We start from the raw sequence: 22,369 nt of genomic DNA on the forward strand, positions 1-22,369 counted from the left end.
CAAATCCATAATTGCATAGAGCACTGCAGATTTCAGATACAGTTTACACACAGTGGTAGTCAAACAAAGCCAACCATGAAGGCAGAAATGGTTGTACAGGGCCAATACAGAGGTAATTTGGCATGCAGGTAATTTGCAGGGTTACTGCAGTTTTCCCTGTGTTTGATAGAAGACTATTTCCCTTCTGTTTTGTGTGCAATATTGGGGTGAAAATTACAGGGCTTTTCAGGATCTTAATGTGATTTTTATTGCATTATCATTTATAATAGAATTCATTGCCAAAATGCTGCTCTGATTGGAATTTTCTTATAATGCAGGGATTTCCTCCTAGTCACAAATCCACATGGCACTCTCATCCGCTTACAGCTGTCATCTTAATATTTATAAAGACAGTGTAATTTTTTAAATGTGATCTTTGTCAGTTATTTTTTTTTTTAATTAATTTGATCATGGGAGATCCAAAGTTTTATTACTAACTTCACCTAAGCTATCTCACAGGAAATTCAGCATGTCTAGAATTTTGTAGGAAATCAATCATTGCAGTGTAGGTTTCTAGCATCTACACTTAAAATTTTTGGAAAGCAAACCATAATCAAGTCTACCTGACTATCTGTTCCTCAATATCTCCAAGGTTAAAATAAAAGTGAGTATGCATACCTACCTCTAAGAGACTTGAAGACCTAACAGCTGCAGCAAGCAAGAGAGGAGATTTCAGAAGAAAAGTGCCATAGATAAACAAGTTGTCACTAATAATTGCTGAGTTCCAATACAAATACAGACCTGTGTGCCAAGTGCATTTGGAAACCTTTCTATAGAGCAAATCCTGAATAGGCAATAACCTGAAGCTAGTCACTGTACATAGGCTGAAACCATCCTGTTCTTCCAGCACCAAAGGCAGTGCTGCTCTGAGTCATAGCTTCCCCTTTGAGAGTTTTGCTGGAATGTCGTTTTGAAGAATAATGAGATTTTGTCTTGCATCCACACTTTAAAACCCTCTTAAACCATTCAGTCCCTCTTGGGGTTAGTCTTTCCTGCAATAAAGGTGTGTTTCCAGCATCAAGATAATTATCTTGATCTAAAAATCTATTGGAGACAAAGCAGAGGTACCTTTTATTAGACTTTGACCAGCTACATCAAGTAAAAAAAAACACAGTTTCTTCCTTCTGCTACGTTTTTATATAGGTTCACTATTTTGATGTAACAAAGCATGTAAAAAGTTTGATGCAAAGGTAAGTTTTTACTTTTCTCCAGTAGAGACAAGGCTTTAGCTACTGGCAGCTGATATTACTAGGCCATGATTAAAATCATTTCACATCTCTAATGGATGGTCTATCTCTCTGCTAACTACAGATGTGAAAAGAATTGGTAAATACTGCAGAAGTGGGTAAATTTGTATTTTTCTAAACTGTTTCTTATGGCTATAAGCTCACTAACTTAGTAACTGAAGAGTTCTCTAATGGCATGTTGCCATGTTAGTTAAAAGCAGCATCACAATATTTTTCCCAAGTTTTCCCCTTCTCTTTTCAAAAGAAAATATCTAATGAAATTAAAGAACTGGTGGGGAAAAAAAAAAAAAAAAAAGCCTGTTTAGGAAAAAAATAATGTATGCAGTTGGCTAATAAAGTGCAGAAAATCTGCAACTCGACTTTTAGATGTCATTAAGTATCAAAGATAACATACAAATGATCTGGGCTCAAATCCAGCTTATGTGTATAATGACAATACAATCAGAGGACACACTATTCAATGAACTATGCTGATGCAATATAGTTCTGTTTCTTGGTCCTACCTTACAGTATCCATCACCATTATTGTTAGTGCTACCTAATATCATGGGTTTTGTTTCAACCATAAAAGATCATGAATGCATTATCCTATTACACCAACTCCTGACGTTGATATAGTGTTAGCAGTGGTAACTTTACCTAAATTATTGCCTATGTTTTCAGGACTGTAGAATTACCACTAGTCACTAGAATTATAGTCATAGTAATTAAAAAAAAAAAAAATACAATAAGAATACAATAGGAATACAACACCCAGAACTTCTTCCATAAATCTGTATTTTTATAGAAGATACAAGTTCCAGAGAAATATTTTGCAAGTTTGCAAGTACAATGAAGGATGAAGTGTCTCATTAATAGACAATATGGGAATGAAAAGCCATTATATAGTTATGGATTCTGATTCATTAGTGTCCAGAAGGAATACAGATACATTTTCACTTTCTCTAGCACAAGAACATCCTGAAAGGGAGACCTAAAATAGGAGAAGCTACATAACAGTAGCTAACTGCAGACCCCAAAAGGACAGGAAGCCAGTCTCAGGGTGTGGGAACCAAGTCCATAAATGTTCAATGTCCCCCAAAGGTGAACATTTGTACAAAAAAAAAAAAAAAAAAACACAAAAAACCAAAAACATAGAACCACAAAGCAATGATAGCAATGTCGTCACTGGCCTTTTTTTAAAGGAAATGCCTTTTACACAGAAATGCCTAACATTCCTCATTTTTGACCAACCCTGACTGCAGAAGCAAGTCCAATACTCTCCATGGTCCCACCATCTGTTTATTGTCCTGCCAGAGCTCTGCTAATTGGGCACAGGGCTGCTCAGCAGATACTCTCCAACTGCCCTGATCACATTATTGGATTATCCTCATGCTCCCTTTCTGCCCTTTCCCCAAACAACCAACCCACCCACTGGCCTCAGTTTGGCTGATTTTACAACCTTGTTTAATAATTTCAGCCTTAGTGACCCCCAGAAGCCAGCACCCCTTCACTATATTTTGACATTTTTCACCCAATGGTAGCTCCAAGCACTCCTCTGTCAATATCTATGAAGTCCAGAGGTTTCTCCTATTGTTGTTTTATTGTTGTCTTATCTAAAACAATCTCTTTGCCTAAAGATAAATGTATTTTCTCTAAAAACGTACTATATGGGAGATCTACTCTTATTAGATGTCATTGGTAGGCTGCCAAACTATAAGCTAAAGAATGTGGTTCCCCAAGAATTACAAGAACTAGCTAATGAAGAGATAACAAGTGATCATGCTGGAGAGTGATCATGTTAGGACAAGTATAAGTCCTAACAGCATTTAAAAAAGAAATTCATTAATTATATTGGCACAAAAAATGTGCTAATGAAATTCACTGCCAGCACTGGTTGGAAGATAATGTCAATACAGAGAAAAATTGGAATACCGCAAAAGAAGAACGAAAAGTCCTCCAGGACCAAAGTAGGTGATAAAAGGACAGAGTACAAAAAGTCATGCATGCAGGAGTAAAAAAGAATTTCTGCTATATGCTAGAAATACGTTATCTATAGATAACTGGGTGGCAATGAGACACTACAATGATTCAGCCATAATAAAGGCAAAAGCTATCACGAATGCTTCAGGGCAAGCATTTCCAGTAGGAACACAGAAGTTATATGTAGTAAAAGCACCCAGAAAAATCTTGTTTACTACAGGCAGTTCTGGATACTGATGTTCAAGAATGACAAGTTCAGTCTGAAGCAATTCAGGGAAGAGTATTAGGAGCAGAGCTTATGAGATGGCTGGAGAGCTGGAGAGCAGAGCTTATGAGAGTCTGACTTAGAGTCAGGCTTAGGTAAGAAGAAAGGCTAAGGGGAGATATGATTGCTTTCTACAGATAACTCTGGGACATAAATGCCAATGTGGGAAGAGAGCTATTTAAACTAAAGGATGTAGACAGACCATGGAGCACAGAGTTATAAACCGGCTATGACTAAACATAGGCTGGAAGCGAGAAGCTTTCTAGCTAGTAGAAGAGTAAAACTCTGGAATAGCCTGCTTCTACTACTATCACAGCAGCAGAAGCAAAAATATTTTGTTACAAGATGAGGCTGGAAATGTTCTGGACCATGGCTGTCTGCAGTGGGAGGTTCAGCTGAAATTGTGCATTTATTAGCATAAATCCAGTCTGGGTAATGTCTTATCGCCACTGGAATGCAACACAGCTATAAGGCTGTGGACATGCGTTACAAATTCATCCTTGCCAATGAAAGAGACAACTGCTTCCAACAGCTGGTGTGAGTGTCCCTATGCTGAAGTTATCACCAAACCAGGCAAGCCGCCGAGCAGTCTGCATGGGTAGTGCCCGAGTCATCGCAGGCAAAAGCCGACAGGTCACTTTAAATTCTCTCACTGACATACACTGGCTGATTTTCCCTGAAGCCATTTAGGGAATGCTCATGAAAAATACTTTGCTGGTAGACCCAGGTGACGAGCAGCAAGATGTGGTAATTTTTTCCACCAACATAGCTGGTTCAGAAATGGGACATTTTTCTGCATCTTGTTATACTGTGTCACAAAACTGTACAACTGCTTATTTTGGACCAAATTATATTGGTATAAGCATACCTACGCTAATATAGTTCATTCCCAAAAGGTTTATTCTACTAGGATTTATAGTGATATAAATATTTCAGTAAAATACAGTGTTCCTAATCTAAATAGTTATACTAGTATAAAATTTATGTGTAGATGAAGCCTAGAAGAAGCAGGCACTACTGCTTGTTGTTCTGGTGAGACCAAAGCAATGGTAATCACATTACACTGAAGTCCTGACACAATTAGTGAGCATGCTGAAATGAAAAAAAATCACTTTAGTGCCCCTGAAAGCTTTACTGTAGTTAGCAAGTGTTCATTTTCATAATAATATAATTGCAGGAATGGGAAATTGCAGGTAATTGCTGTTGTTGTGACCTTGATCTTTTAGTAATGAAATTAACGTAATTGCTACCATTTTGATTCCTACCCATTCATGGGTGGCTTTAAAGTTTTTGAGGAGAGTGATGAGGGCAAAGGTGCAACTTTTTTTTTTTTTTTTCTGCACTTCATTTAGCATATGGAAAGCATCTCTTATTTCACTGAAGTTCTGCTTTGGGTTTTGGATCTTTTCCCTTCAGTTTTCTGTATTCTAACTTCCCACATGGCTTGGAAATCTTTACAGAAAACACTGTGTAAACTCTGTTGACAGTCTTGACAATCAACACTAATGAAAACTAAAAAGAAAAAATAATTTTATTTAATGATAAATATCTTCTAACTTATACAGCAGCTCTTGAGGATTAAGGAATACCTCAGGTATTGATTTCGTGAACAAGCTAAAAATGCCTCAGAGGGGTGTATGTGTATATATATTTACCTTTTCACACAGAGAACAGGAGGTTCAATGTCATTAGAACATGAAAATGGCCATATCCACGGTTGCATACAATCCAAAAAAAAAGCCATCAGCAAATGCCTGTGGAGGAGTTTAAAATCAGGACATACCAATACTTCCCCAGAGCACTCTGACAGACTTCAGCAATTTCCATCTAGGACTTCTTCACCTACCTGTTTTTATGTTTAGCAGTTCTTACAGGCTTTGTCTTCCATTAAGCTATTAATTCAGTTTTTGAACCTAAGTAAAAATTAATCTACAACATCTTGCCTCAAACTCAGGGAGTTCCTGCCTCAAATATTACACTTTTTTACTCTGCAACCTGGAAGTACCATGCCATGCCCCCTAATTCTTGCATCAGAAAAGACCGTGAGCAGCTCTTTCCAATGCACCTTCAGGACCCTATGGACTTCTATGAGATCCCTTCTTCAATGACATCTTTTCTATATGATGTATGATAAAGTAGAATGAAAACCTGAGAATCTGAGATTTCTGACTGTGCTCATAGTGACAACACACCCACACCTGGAGTCAACCATTTGTTATTTAGCTTTAAATTAATTTCTTTCCTTTTGCTTTTATTTTAGGTTTCTGTTTGTTTTATACCCTGTCTCTTCAGGTTAAGATTTCTTTCTTCTTCTTGACATTCTCATCCATTTCTCCGTCACAGTGGTAACAAGTAACACTGAGGCTCCGATATGCTAGAACACTGATTCTTACAGGCAGATCTCTTGGTCTTGGCTCCCCAAATTACATGATTACAATGCCCCAGGTGAAAGAAAACTGAGATCTATTTCGTACTGCTTATGCATTCATTCATCTGCTGTCAATGCAGCTTCCTCTTCTTCAAAGCGTTTCTTTGCATTGTGCTCAAGCAAAGCACAGTTCTATTTTTTTTTTTCTTGTTCTATTTTTGGTGAGCCTTCTTTACAATCAAAATCTGCTCAGAGATAGTTTGAACTCATATATCCAAATAGAGAAGTTAATCAAGGAACAAATGACAAAAGCATATCGGATGTGCAAACAAACCTTACTTGGCTACTAGCCCAAAACTTGTCCTCTGAAACGTCAGTGAAGTCAACAGGAGTCCCTACACAGCACAGAGGTATGGCTCCCATTCTACCTGTTTTCCATAGAATAGGTATCAGAAGGGATGCAGGAACCCAGACCAACCAAAGCTGCTCCAGCATGAAATAATCACTGGATAGTAAAATGCTAATAACTTGTTCCTTGACAAGCAAGAAAATCTCTTTCACCATATCCATCCAACTCCTTTGTAGCTGAAACATTTCTTTGAGCTATAGTAATTTAGCAGGGTAGCTTAACAACCTCAGTTAAACTGCCTGGTAAAAGTTATTTAAAGCTAGTTACTTGCCCCTCCCCTCTGCACACTGGTACTCCCATTAAACAAAGAGCCCAGGGACATAATTTATCATTGTCCTTCTCCTTATGTGTTTATACTGTAACTATTTCCTTATATATTGAGGAATTTATAGGAGTATATTAGTGTGTATATGTGATTATCCTGTGAGTATATTTAAGAAAATGTATGTGTTTGCTCATCTGTATATGTATGTTCAGTCTGAGTTTGTAATCTAAGCTAAGTCTCCTTCTCTGCAATAGCTTACTCACTGCATATGGAAAGGGCACAGAGAGAACACACACATAATAACCCTAATGCTAATTATCTTCTACTTTTAAGTTTCAAGTGGAAATTGTTTGGTAAACACATGTAAAGCTCTGAAAATATCTCAATGACACACTCCAGCCCAGAAGAAGCATTTTAAAAAACCCACATACAATAGTAAGGCTTTTGTAGATTTCCATCAAATAAACAGTTAAAAATAATTTAACTTTTCAAACTCAAGGTTACTGTAAGTGACTATGTATTGTCGTGATGGCAGCCACATCCTTCTCTTCTTCTGGTCTTGTTTTCTACCTTGGATATTTGTTTTTTTAAGGACATGCTGCAGAGCAGGGGGTTGAATAGCACGTGGTAATAGTCTAACTTCCCAAAGTCTTTGCTTGGTTTCTGTTCAGTCTGAGCTCCCTCTGAAGAAATTATGCTTCTGTTGATACTTACAGAAAAATTCCAAAAATCACTCTGAATTCAGTTTTAAATGGCAGCAGAATTTGGACCCAATGAGTCCAAGCAAGTTTTAATTCATCTTGGATTTGGCACCATAAAATTATATCATTTACAGAGGAATGAGATATGACCTGAACCTTGGGATAAGTGAACAGCACAGAAAATTCTTCAGCATTAACAGACCTTGGAGATACAGCTGGATTTCTCACATATGCACAACAGCAGCTAGTGCTCTTAAATCATGAGGGTTTACGACACCCTACTGAACAAGCAGGTAAACCTACTGATCAGAATTGATTTGCTGCTGCCTTGTCACAGAAGAAAAAGCTCAAATTCTTTTGCTGCTGAAAACAGCCAGAGAAAAACCTGCACTGATTTTCAATTAATTCTAAGCTACCTGATGACAATGAGCTATGTGGATATTTTGTTTTCAACATGTTTTAATCCCTGATGCACTTTTTGTTTAGTTACAATGTGCCTCAGATAAGAATGCATCAAAGCATAATATAAGTTTTAATAGTTGTGCTTATGTGGAGAGAAGTATATATGTGGGCTCCAATCCCCTATACCATACTAGCCATGGGGAATTTATTTTTATTTTTTGTGCATTCGCTGCCTCAAAATGAGCATTTTTATATTCATTAGGGATACATCTTAATGAAAACAAACTTCTCCACTATTCTTAAGGTTCAATTGTTAGCTTTTTTTCTGGTACAAACCTTGCCCAGTCTGCACGCACATGCCCAGCAGCATGTTCTCAGATGATGGGAGAAGAACATGTCAGATGCTCCCCTGATGGCTCTATGAGCCCTGCATGTGCTGTTTGCCCGAGGCAGTGTTCTTCATGTCAGCAGAAAAATACCAAGAAATGGCTTTCAGAAACTGTGGAGCAAGGAGGAGGATATAGTGTGGGCATAGCTGTGTGGTTAAATATGCAAAAAGAATCAGAAAGAAGCTGTTATCATCATTACACATTGAAAAGTTAGGCAACTATGCAAAAATTCATAGGAACCTCCAGATTACCTAGATCTTATTTTTCTGTTAGAGATCAGTGTCTGGGAGGACTCTAGGCCCTATGTGTACTATTAACTTTGTGTATGTCATTGGACAAACTATTTGCACATATTTTTAAGTGTTTATCCAAATTAGCATTTTAAAATGCCTCCACTGAATTTTACCTCCTTTTGCAGCAACACTACAACACTGCCATTTCTCAGGCTCCAAAACATTGCAACCTTTAAAGCCCTTGCATAGCCAGAAGCAGGGGACCAAACATTCAGCTCTGCCTCCTCTCGTATGCAGCTTAAATGCATATCTTCATAGTTAATTGCCGAGCTATCCAAAAAGCCTGACCTGCCAAGATAGATGCTGTACAAAAATGTGACAAAAAGCCAAACCCTCCCCAGAGAGCATGCAATGTAAGCTGAAATGTAAGATATAAGCAAAAAAAAGTAAAGGTGATTGATAGAAAAGAAATCTCCAGGTAAGGGCATAAGTACTACCTGTGTTCATCATATCAACTACCTGATTAGTACCAGATTTAAAACAGAAACAACTGCCAACTAGCCATCTTCATTGCAGTTGTATGTATGAGCTGCTGCTACATAATCTTCCCAGGGCTGTATTTGCTCCTCACCTTCCTGCATTTTACATTTTGCAAAATCAGAGTTCTATGAGCACTTCAATATTGTACAATATTATCATTCAGTTTCATTACGCAACCAAACAATTGTACACTTTAGCAAATGAAGCAGACCCCTGCTTTGCTGAGGTTTTGATCTAAAATTGAACTAAAAGGCTTTTGCTGATGAAATATTGCCTACTCTTTCTTTGCTGCTTTGTTCATAATATTCAGAAATGTAGCAAGCTTAAATTTTCTGGTGTTCTAAGAATGTTCACCTTGACACTAGGACAAACTCTTGGATTCTTATATATTCAGAGCCATGTCACTAATCCACATTCACAGAGAGAATAAAGCCCAAAAACATCAGAAAAAGAAAAAAGTGACAGAAGGAAAAAAACAGAAAGAGAGAAGGGGGGGATTTATTTAATTTGAATTCATTCTTCATCTATATGCTTGGTTTCTACTTATGACAATGCAAGGATGTGCAGAAACATTGCTTAAGAATTTTACATGCCATTTATATTAACCAGAATAAAAGTTCACCTGAATACTAACAATATTTTTCTTTGGAGAGAAAAATACTTAAAATTCTATTACAAGCATGTGAAAGTAAACAAATCCATTTTTAAACAACAAAATGAGTTTGAAAAGTCCAAAAATGAAATTGACTGTTGTAAAACAGAGGATTTGCCTGCCACAAAACCCTCACTTTCAGATCAATTATGCTACTTAAATGACACCTATCTGCATTTTAATCCCTGCGCCGAAGTCTGCTGGTAGAATTAATAATTATAATCAAAACCCATGAAAGTTCATGCTAATGATAAGATAAAGAACTTACTCCTACCACCTACAGCAAGAAGCTAATCTTCCTCAATGTCCTAATCTACTGACATACAGGGTTTGATCTGAAATAAGCTCTTAATAATGAATAATCTGGCTATGAATATGATTCTGCTGAGCAGAAAATGGAAGATTAAAGAAGGAGCTCTGAAGAATTAGCGCTCTCATTTTTTCCAATTTTAAGACTGCTTCTCCAGTGTCCTCCCCCTTCCACCGGAAAAAAAAAACAAAAAACAAAACACAAACCACACACCAAACCAAAACCAAAACAAAATACCCACCTTTTTTGATAGCTGCTGCCACCTTAAGGACACAAACTGCCAGAGCTGGGGTGCCGAGGTCCCTACCTGGCCACAGCTTGTGCAGGTGCTACTTGGAGCAGGAAGCAAAAGCTGCAAGCTGCCATTTACTCCAGGGCACCGGCTTTTCAATGGAGAGGTGGCAGGAAAGCCAAGCCCCTTCCTTTAACACGCAGTCCAGGAGTTTGAATTTGGCACCTGTGGGAAGTCAGCTTCCTGCCTGTTCAGTTTAACAAAGTTAATCTTTGTGCACATGTACTTTACAAAGCACAGGGCGGTGAGACAAATTACAGCTAATATTTATTTACTTATGTTTGAAATCTGCAACCAGAGCAGAGGTGTTACTTTGGCTTAGCAGATGTTTCACCATTTCAACCGACTTCCTTAGCCAGATAAAGCAGATTTGAATAAACCAACCAAGGAGCAGTGAGTTTCAAAAGTTTTGAATTTCAAAAGCATTAGGTACCTCCATTTTTGGATTGCCTAACTTGAAACACCCTTGAGGGAATATGTACCCTTTTGGAAATACAGAACATGGAAAATCAGGGCCCTTTATAGTCTATCCTTAATTAACCATCCAAATATTTATTATGAGTGATCTTATTGATGTCATTTGACCTGTGACTGAGCCACTTCATGGTACAGCAAATATCTAAAGGACATCTAACTCTGAAATCCATATAAAGAAATGTCAATCGTCAAGGACTGCACTGATTTTTTTCTTTTTTTTTAATGAAACAAGTGGGTCCAGGAAACCAAAGATGTAAACACAACTCTTGGCAATCTGGAACATTAAATAGTTCAACAAGGCCTGGAATTATAAATACATAAGTGCAAGCATATTTAGTTAAACGAGAAATAACACTATAAGATTTCTATACATGTATTGATTTGGATGTACAAGAGAAAAAAATAATAACAAGCACAGAGCATTTTGAAAGTGAGTGTGCTATACAAGATGGTCTCGATGAAATCCTGCAAGTACTTTTCCAATGGAAAGGGAACATTCACCTACAGTTTCATTTACTTTAGCAACCCTTCTCAGAAGGAAGAAGGATTAGTCACGTCTAAATTTCTGGTTGAACTCTCTGGGAAGAGTCAGTGTTTCCACCAAAGCCAGCAAGCACAAAATGGAGGCAAGACTGGATAATGAGAAGTGGAGGAAATAGCAGTTTTTACTCACCCTCTCCCCGTAGCTACCCCATCACAGCTGGTTGGTGTTGGAAGTGTGGTTACTGCTCCTGCTGTCCCAGACTGGGGACACCCACCAGGTGCCCAGGTAGGACAGCACCTGGGGCCAGACCAAGTCATTATCCTTCACAGCCATTTCCCAACCTGACAGAAATTAATGAGCTTCCTCATCCCTTTGCTGTAGTGCCAGACAGGGCCCTCAGCCTCTGGGATGGCTGGAAATCCCACAGGGACACAGGCAAGAGGAAGAAAGATGGAGAGGGTGGGGGAGAAGAGCAGCAGAGGAATGAAAATGCATCCTAGCAAGTCAAAGTGGGACAGGACCAGACAGTTGCAGGGTCAGGAGAGGCCAAGTTGTTATGCCAAGTTCAGGCCTTTAGATTCTGATTTCATCTTCTCCTTATTAATCAGACACAATCCTCATGAGTTCTCAGAGTTCAATCAAAAGCTGCCTTTCATTTGGCATGAGGGATCTTCATTTGTGCCTAGTGGTTGTGGCCATGCAAGAGATAGGTAGGTATTTTCCAACTCCGGCTGTACGCAGTCATGTAATGTACCGCCCAGAGACCAGGCAGGTATTGGCAGGACCAGCTTCTGGCTCAGACACTGGTTTGCCTCTTCACTGCTCCATGCAACTGTGTTAGCCTTGTGCAGAAATCATAGCCCATGCTTGGTCCACAGAGCCGCTGCATACCTTCCCCAGGCTGCTAGTGGGGCATGTGGGGCTCCTGGACCCTCAGGGAGATTCCAGTCATTAATTTGAGGTTATTTCATTGTAAGCAGGGATGGTGATCAGTGAGGTGTGACCAGCAAGCCCCAGGGAGGACTTGCTCTCATGGAGGACATGGTGCTGTAAATCTGCCCCAGGGTAGCTACTGGCAGAGGAGGGGAGAACTCCCAGAGTACTAAACAACAGCTGTTCAAAAAGCAAAGCATCACCATATGTTGAACTAACCCCCTTCTCAGGGCCCCAAGTGTGCTAATTATCTTAACAGCCCCGAGTGGCCCCACGTGGGACCCACAGCAGCCCACAACCCCACTGCTTCATTTAAGCTCATCCACCACCACCTCCTGTAGGGCAGCAACTGAGGAGCAGTGAGGGTATGGTGCTAAGCTCTCTGGAGTGGTTGGTTGGTTGGTTGGTTGGTTGGTTGGTTGGTTCTGTGCTGCCACCACACTGCCGTAGTCCCTATGGCAAGCCATGAGTGTCCTTCAATTTCAAGTTAAAAAGTAGGCAGTGGCTTAGTGGATCATATTAACATAGCCCTAACACAACTTATCTGTGGTCCCCTTGCAAATATTTTAACAGAGCTTTATTTACAGTTTGTCTGCATTGTGGGAACATTCCTGAAATATCTCATGAGGTCATTAAGGGTATAGTTTTTTTGTTTTAAATTATCTTCTCTAAAGACTTTGGGTTTAATTAAAATCCTAAGGCATTTGGTTCTTTTAAAAAATTTAGTGGCATTGGTTCCTCACCTGAACAATGATTATTTAAGGCATAATTTTCTCAACTTGGTCAATTTGCACAGTAATGTTACCTGCTAGTGAGCTGTAGCTTATGCATCCTGCTTAGGCATCTGTCCTAGGATGCCTTATAAGACAGGTGGTTTTACAATATTTACAATAATTTCTCAGTCTCCATGTGCTTCAATGTGACTGTAGATATTTTTCTAAAATGTCATATCCCAACTATGGAAGAAGTCATTCCAAGCAGAGGATGTGTAGCACGATTTTGTTCAGCTCTTTAGTGTTTTCTTGGGTTTGGAAAATTCTGGATATGTTTTTACACATGGGAATTTATTTCTACAGAAAAGTGTTTTTTAACTCAGTGTAAAGTTCTGCCATTCATCCCTGTTGTGGTTTAACCCCAGCCAGCAACTAAGCACCACACAGCCGCTTGCTCACCCTCCTCCCAGTGGGATGGGGGAGAGAAAAAGTAAGAAAACTCGTGGGTTAAGATAAGAACAGTTTAATAATTAAAATAATAAAAAAAATGTAGTGAAAAGGAAAACAACAACAACAAAGAGAGGAACAAAACCCAGGAAAAACAAGTGATGCAACTGTTTACCACCCGCCAACTGATGCCAAGCCAGTCCCTGATCAGCGATCGATGCCCCCCCGGCCACCTCCCCCCAGTTTATATACTGAGCATGACATCATACAGTATGGAATAGCCCTTTGGCCAGTCTGAGTCAGCTGTCCTGCCTGTGCTCCCTCCCAGCTTCTTGTGCACCTGGCAGAGCATGGGAAGCTGAGAAGTCCTTGACTTAGTACAAGCGCTACTTAGCAACAACTAAAACATCAGTGTGTTATCAACATTATTCTCATCCTAAATCCAAAACACAGGACTATATCAGCTACTAGGAAGAAAATTAACTCTATCCCAGCCAAAACCAGGACAATCCCTGACAACAAGAAGGTAATGACAAACACAGGCCATTTGAATATACTTTCAGTGTGGGAAGATAAATAATGATTAAGATGTATTTTTCGATCTCCTTGAACATGAGACTTAATCCTTGGTGCTTTTCAGGTACTCCTGCCCCTAAGAAATCTCCTTTGCTTAAGAATAAGGCAAAGGAGGAAGGAGTAGTTGTCATCTATGTGTTGTGTAATGCTGAGACACAACTAATTAAATCCAGCTGTGGCCCCACATACTTCAAACCATGGTGGCTTTCTGATAGCTTCACCTCTCAATGTGATGGGTAAGGGCAAGTGGCTTTCTCCCAGACAGACTGAGGGGCATTTTTGGGATCTACGTTACGTTTGATACAAGGCAGCAGCCCCCAATGCCTACACTGGGAGGGGAGGAGGCAAACCGAAGGCAGGCCGCCTTCTGCTCCAGCCACATGCCAGTTCCTCTGTGACACAGAAGGGAGCAAATGTGGCAGCGTCTAGAGGGAGGTCTGTAGAAATGTGTATATTTCAAGCTGCAGTTTCAGATGTATCAGTTTTAATCAGATTATGATGCCCAGTGTTTCTTTCCAATGGTAAGAGGTAGTGCATTGCAAAATCTTGATACAACATTGCACCCAATATAAGGCCTCTAGGAATACATTCATAATGACTGTTTGGGGCTCGTCCTTCACCGAGGAATTGCTTGTTTTCTTGTTTGCAGCAATGTGAAAATGAGGCAAGGCTGAAAGTGTAGCCCAAAGCTTTCAGATAATCTTTCTTAATAGCTCTTTAATTTTCTGAATGCATTTTACTAAATCACCATCTAGTTGTTTACAAATGGAATTAATTAAAACCTGTGATAATCAATGGAATATGTATTGTTATAGGTATAAAATGAGGTACAGAGGCTGAAAAATTGCTTCAGGTGACAAGAGCTCAGCATAGATCTCAGCAGTACTAGTTCCCCTTCCTCCCCATCACACTAATACTTCTCTGAGAGTATTTTTCAAGGCATGCAAGTCACCAGCTAACATTTTGTTAGCTATATCCTTCTTTCCATGCGCCCCCTCCAAAAAAAACCCTTCCATGTTCCCAAGTAGTAGGTGTACCATGGTTTATATGGAATAGTTTGGGGAAAGGAAGCAAGCTTTATTTTCAAATCATGAGCTCAAAGGAAAGAAATAATTTGGGGGCTGAATCTCAAACAAGAAAATGGGTCAGGAGGAAAGCACTAACAGGCAAGCAGTGTCAAACAGCAGGTGAACAAAAAAGCATAAGGGTAACACCAGCTGATCAAGGAGCTGCACAGGGCATGTAAAGATCAGGCTCAGTCACTCAGCATTTGCCTAGGATAATGCAAGGGATTGTCATCAAGTCAGCAGGTGAACAGGGGAACTGAAAGGCGGAAAGTGCCTAGTCTTTTCATGCTAACTGCACCTGCTGGGATTCTGCACATATTAAACCATTCGGCAGGTAAACTAGTCACCTCTGCATGGCACTTGCCTTTGGCTTTTTACTTAATGAATCCAGGGAGGAGGGAGGTAGAAGAGAAGTATTACCTGTTTCTCTTAATTTTGAGTTGATGTAGTCTTGTAGCAGTGAAAAAGACCAGTACACCTGACAGCTTGTGTGAATTGCAAAATACAGCTCACCAAAGACACTCTGCTGTATTGCAGACATAGTGTGGATTTGGGATTACTTAAGCCTAAGGAAAGGAATGTGTGATTTGGTTATAGTCCTGGTAAGCGGGGAAAGGAAGTTATGAGTCTGACTAAATGGGCATTTTTAAGTACAGCTAAGCATTGAGAATTAATGATAGCAATTATGTAATTCTGAGTAATTAGCAAAAAGGACTAGGAAGACTAGGATACCTATAGCTGATCTCTAACTCATCTAGCTAGACTTGCAGAATAGAGTTATGCAAGCAGACATATGTGAACATATCAGAAGAATGATTAAAGTGTGTTGAGAAAACTATGGAGCTGAGTAGAAGATGTTTTGCAAGATAGTGGAATATTTATTGCATGGAAGGGGAGACCAGATTCCCTACGTCCATACAACATAGATGCACATAGATGATAGTAGCTTCAGGGAATACTGCAGGAAAACTCAACTTTGCATCAGTTTTCATGAGCTAAGTTTAAAGTTTTGCTAACTGGTAGTGTGGATGTGTCCCACCTTGTTATCCCATCCTGCCTAGCACTGCTATAGAGTAACTACAAGGCTCCCATCTGCAAGGGTAGGTAATATTTGCCCTAATAGACTGAGTAATATGCTGCACCAAACTGTAGGCTACAAATTTCTGGCACTGCAGATTTGCAGAGCAGGGGAAGGCAGCAATCTGGGCTTTAGCCCACATATCACCTAGATACCTATTGTGTGTATATATAAAAATAGTCACAGAAATATATTCTTTCAATTGATTTCTAGAAACACATGAATCTCAAAAGACTTGTTCTATTTGAATAAGCATTCAAAATTGTATCTGTGCTGCTTATGAACAATGAAAACATCATCAGGTACAGTTTGAAGTATTGCACTCTATAATTAATGTTTTTTTCCTTGTAAGAAACCTTAGTGGTGACATAGGCAAGAAAATAAGTAACCTCACAGAATGCTTGTTAAAACTAGAACTATATATTTGGCCCCTAGTATTACCTGCTCATGGCACACCCTAGGTACTGTGATACCCTGAAGCTAATAAAGTGCTTCAAGACATGCAATTTTTGTGGTAACACTGTCTTCTTGAGACAAAGGAAATCATGAAGAAAAGTCAAGGCTGTTGACATTTTACCTATCTGAAACTGATGTTTTTCTTTCGGTTAGCACCAAAAATGTTCCCAAATCATGGGAAAGTAATTTACAATTTAGTTCAGACCAGTAGTACTCAGGAGTAATATTCAGGCACGGGAAAGGTGATACCACTGGGGAGATGTTCAGCATAAAGGGACAACGGGATTGAACTTCAAGTTACCTGGCAGACAAAACTTTGTTTGGAAAGAGAAAGAGTTCTGAAAATGCATTGTAGACTGAGGTTTTAGTAGGAGGAGAAGGCAATGTAGGAGAGAGCAGGCTGGGCAGTGTTCTGGTGGTGTGACTTCTGTCTAAGCTAGAGCTGTGTGCGACCTTAAAAGCCAGGATATGACATGGAAGATGGAAAGAAAACAGTCATGGCAGTTGAGGTTTTTATCCTAGAATCAACTATAGAAGAAAAAAGTAATTATAAAGGCATTTACAAATACCACTTTGAAGTTGTCTCTCAGAGAAAAAAAATTTTAATCACTTGAGCAATTCTAAGTGTAGTGTCAAGCAGTTTACCTTATAGATGCTTACATGATGAAGCTCCTGTCCCATAATTCCTCTGTCATAAACTGGGGCTGTTTGGAGAATGCCAAATCAGGTCAGACCAGATTGGGTGTAGGGTTCTCATGTAATCCAATAGGAAATGTGCCTGCCTGCAGATGGGAGCTACAGTAACTTCATCTGCACTGTGGACACTCCTGCTCTGGGTGGGCCTTCATAGGTGATCGGGTAGCTTTCTTGCAGTCATGGGGCTCAGGTACTCTTCAGAATATCAGCACCTACCCATTGCTGAAGTATTAACCACATCCCTCTTCCCAAACAGACTGAGGCTCGTAAGTGGAAACATTTTGTTCAGATCAAACATCTTAATCATTTCAAAGTGATTTAATTTTGTGAATAGCTTTTACTCCAGGCAGCCTGATGTATTCCACCTTCTTGACTCTGTGTTGCCTTTACAGCCAAGCCCACAGCCAGCTTTGAAATTCTTCACTGATTATCAAGTGGTATAGTTGCACTGTTTTCAACTAAATGTATTCATTTATAGCAGTGCTTCTGCTGGGTGTGCTCTGAGCACTATGATCCAATTATTTTTTCATTGTAGGATTAGATGCAGCTCCAGACAGAGTGAGAAGACTAAAATCCCCAAATGTCTGGTTCCTCAATGAAGCAAATGAACTATAGAAAATAATATGAATTCTGGGGCGTATGCAAGACAAGAAAGAATTGCATGTTTATAGCATACTTCAGAAAACAGAAGTGGGTCCCCAAGGTGTTTTTACCATGAAAAATTATATAAACATTAGGAATATTTTTAATTTGGGGGTGACAGCTGTAGGTGCCAGGAACTTGGCTGAAGCAATAGCACTTAGGACTGTCTTCAGACTTCCGGAAAACTGAGTCAAACCTCTGGTTTGATTGTGTTCATTCTGCACTTGTCTCATAATTAAGAGGATTGGAAACACTCATCTTTCAACAAAGAAAAGTGGAAATGCTGAGCATAAAACTCTGATCAGAGCTTTGCAAACTGCCTTGATTCTGGATCTAACTATCTATCACCACAAGCAATAGCCCATTATGACAGTGACTTACAAGGCTGTTTCACATTATCAGTTTCCTAGGCAAGCCTACTCATCTGGAAAATCACTGCTTTGTGGATGCACTGTTGGGTTCACTCGCTCTCTCATAGGTGTCACTGGTCTCATCGCACTCTCACAGATGCCATCATTGCTCTCTATTTTCAGACTCGTTTGTGCCATATGCTATCTGTTCAATGCAGCTGGAGCCACCTAAAATAACCATGATATCAGGCATCAACAATATTCCTGTGTTGTAGTATCATTTGCATTTTTGGAAAACAAAAAATAAAGGTTAGGGAGGCTTTCACATGTTTATGTGAAGTAGGAAACCATGTATATGGCAGAAAATCCAGTAAATGGGCTTTAACTACAACACAGATGCAACAGACTAAATGATTACTCACAAATTGTCAATAGATCACCTAGATCGTTGATGTCTGATCAAATAACTCATTCTGCATTATACATCTTTCACATACTTTGTAATGCATAAGTTAAGATTTTAAGCAACATTTTTATTCAAATGTTACCCCTTTGGCATAGCTAAATCATGATGAGAAGAGGATGTTTTCCTCTTTTCCTTCCTGTTCTTATCACCTCTGGTAGAAAAGCTGCTTGATCATTGTTGTGTCTTGAGCCTGCATGAATCTCATTGACTTTTCTTATTCCTTGTAAATCTGTATAAATGTATCTACATAAATCTGTATAAATGAATGGCCCTAAAAGTGCTTTTGGAGGAAAACAACTTTAGATGGCAGATGATGTAATATAGTTACACTTCATTAGCTTAAATGAAATAGTGCTGATTTAAAGGCATTAAACCTAGAAGTGTATGTTGATAGGTTTATCCCGGGCTATCAGGCAGAGCTATTGCTGAAATAGTTAACTGGCAATCATAGAAATTTAAGACAGGAAAAACTAGAATTTAGTGAAAATAATGAAAAACACTGGTTTTGTATATGCAACATTGGGTACTCAGGTAAGCTGGATTTTTTTCCTGAAAGCAGCAGTATAACAACTAAAACTGTAAATACTTGCAAGAACATTTGCACCAAAATAACACAGTCAAATTTTTCAGTTGCTTCTTATCACCAAACTACTGCAAACACTTTTCAGGAATTTGCAGGTAAAAATATTATTTGAAAGCAGCAAATGTGATTATTTTTTTCTTTTTTTTGCCATAAGTATTGGAGAATAATTCCTCTTGTGAAAGGCAGCCTCTCAGTCATGTGAGGCTGTGAAATGTTCTTTTTCCTTTCTCCAGGGTTTTCAGACCTTGGGGGTTCTTACTTCTGAGTCCCAAATATATAGATTCTTTTTAAAACTCATGATTTTAAAACTAATGCCAAGGATTTGTAGGCAAAGATGTGATTTTTTTCATGCTAAAGCAGACAAGGCAAATGAGACCAATTAATCATAAGATACAATAGCAGGACATAACTAGTGGTCATTATGTGCCTTTTCTGTGCAGATCATGATTGCTCCTGCCTGGGGTTATTTCAACGAGAGACCAAGCTGCAGGAATTGATTTGTTCAACTGTTTCTTGGTTACGGTATTTTCTGAGAAAGGTGTCAAACTACTCTGGTCACTGTTATTTTGCCACCTAAAGGGTGGTCTTACTCAGTGCCCTTGATGTGATTAGTTGCCAAATGCTCAGGATTCTGAACACATTTGACAATATACATTCAGAGTGATTCTAGCCATCTAAATTTCCACAGTGGAAAAAAGGATTCTTATTGTACAGTACCTTGAGCTGGGAATAGGTGAAAGTTTGGAGCTGAGTTGACTTTGTCATTCAAGGATTAATGTGGCAGTACAAGTTTAAAGGCACTCTGAATTTCAGGCTAACAGCTGACACTTTTCTTAACAATTAGTTTTAAAATCCATCATTTAATTATTAGCTTGAAGGACACTGCAAATGAACACCATAGGTACCCCATTTACATGTTTAATTGGATTAGTCTCCTGACTTTCAGATTCTAGCAATTAATTTGTCTGGGCATTTTTTTCCAGATTGCTAAATGATTAATCTTTTCTATTTCAGTGCATGGATTCACATCATACATTTTTACATTGAAAAATTAATTGTTCCTCTGCGGTGTTGTTCTCCTGTTGCTGTATGACCTGTTGTAGAGCAAACATTGCTTCTTGAAAAAAGTAGGTGTTACTACTTAACATAAATGTGCTTTAAATTTTGGAATAATTGAATTTGTATCACCTGCAAATGTTTTTCTTTCAATTATGAAATCAAATTGAGAAAATCTAATGCCTACTGTTATGTGCATGCAGAGTCAATAAATAAACATTTCCTGCTATTTTCAATTTTACTTATCTGTTTGATAATTAACATATAGCTATTTGGGCAAAATAACATGCAGTGACATGGTTGTCATGATCATCTGTTAAAAACACTAAAATCTAGGTTTTTCAAAAGGATTAGCAACCCATGGCTCTCATTAGACCATTTGGGCCCAGATATGGGTTTTATATGTTTGTAATATATCTGTATTATAGACCCTTGTCCATTTGACTTCTAGGTATGACAACAGTATAAATCTTAATAACAAAGATGTCAGACTGAGATGTGTTCAGAAATCTCCATTACTCAGACATCTCTTCTCAATCATGCTGCTTGTCAGCTTGGTTGTAGGTTTAGAAACTGGCAGATAAGAGGTGGGTCATGCTTAGAAGTTCAAGAGCGCCTTCAGGACCATGAAGGGCAAGGAAGCACACCTGACTCTTCTGTCCTTCCATCCAGTTCTCCAGTGCTCACCAGAGAAATTTCCTGATATGATGGCACTGTTTATTTTGTCAAGATTTCTCTCTTTGTTGCACATTAAAACACTGACACTGGATTTGACGTGGAATCTAAAAGTCACGTCTGAGTTCCTTTTCCCTTGAGAGTTACCAGTAATGGCTTTCCAGAGATATAATAAATAGTTCTGCTGATACTGTGCAAAAGTGTTTGCTTGGGTCTATACTGGTTTGCTGACAGGTGTAAAATGTAAAGTTACCTTAGCCTCCACTCAACAAAGCACTCACACATATGAACTATCTGTTAATTATAACAATTACTCATGCATTTAAGATTGAGAAGCCTCATCCTGCAAAATAATGAGCATCCTCCATAGAAGTCAGTGAATGATACAAGGGCTGAGTGTGTCTCAATTTAAGATGTTCTCCTTTAACACCTTGGAGAATTAGGCCATAATCAGTGAAATATGCTACTTGCAAGTCAGTGTCCTGAAAGCAGATCTCTTGAATGGCAAAGTAGTGATTTTACAGTTACTTCCATAGTATGTTTACGATCTTAAAAAAAAAAAAAAAAAACACTTTACCAGTATCTAAGGTATAACTATACAGATAATATCAGAGGCAGCCACATGTAACTTATGCCTTCCCTGATTTCAGTGTCATCTCATGGGTTATGTGGTAGTTGCTTGACAGCTTTTGAAGGGTTACAGTTATACAATGATTTCCAAAAATAATTTCAGGTAACTTATTCAAAGTAACTGATGGTAAGCAGGTAACAGCATCAGAAGCATTGTTTCACATTAGTTATTTTTAGTTCAAAAGCACAGCAACATTTAATGTATTGTGTTCTACAAAACGCATTTGCTATTTAATTGTGACTGCTGCTGTTATTTACATGTCTACTCCCACTCTTGAAGGGGGACTTCTAAAAACCTGCATGTTAAACTGAAACCTAACTGCATGAAAATATCAGGTATTATTTTAACCAGAACTGCACTGATATCAACTCCTAAAGAGTGTATGTTACCCTAACCATGAAGGCTATGAATTGATAAAGCCATCAGTTAGTGACTGTGCATGGCTGCTACAGTAGTTCATGCTTTTTCTTCTGAAGGTCACTGTATCAATTCTTGCGTGTTGGTATGTTTTTTCACTAATGGTGTATACCTAAGATACGCTCATAGCCAAAATACTTCTTGCAGGTTCACTGGAGGCTTTGTCTCCACCTCAGCTTCAGTTCTCCAAGTCTCTTCCAGTTCCTTAGTGTCTTTGGGTAATTAGATGAATAAAACAAAAAAAAAAAAAAAAAAAAGAAATTAAACGTGTGTTAGTAGTGTGCATTTAACAGACTAAACACTTCTCTGGCACATGTTTCTCTAGTTGTATTTTTGCATTTGTTATTACTGCTGAATAGAAGACAATAACCCTGGTAATGAGTTAAACAGATTGTTTTAATAGTGACACAATGGAAGAAGATATAGGACCCAGGATATATAACATTAAAAATTGCATCCTCTAAGATGCATTGAGGCTACAAGCTTTGCTAGCCAGATCTTAATCCCTTATTTAAAAAAAAAAAAAAACTCAACATAAACCAAACATT

The sequence above is a fragment of the Platalea leucorodia genome, assembly GCF_965183815.1.
Source record: "Platalea leucorodia genome assembly, chromosome: 7".
NCBI classification, from domain to species: Eukaryota; Metazoa; Chordata; class Aves; order Pelecaniformes; family Threskiornithidae; genus Platalea; species Platalea leucorodia.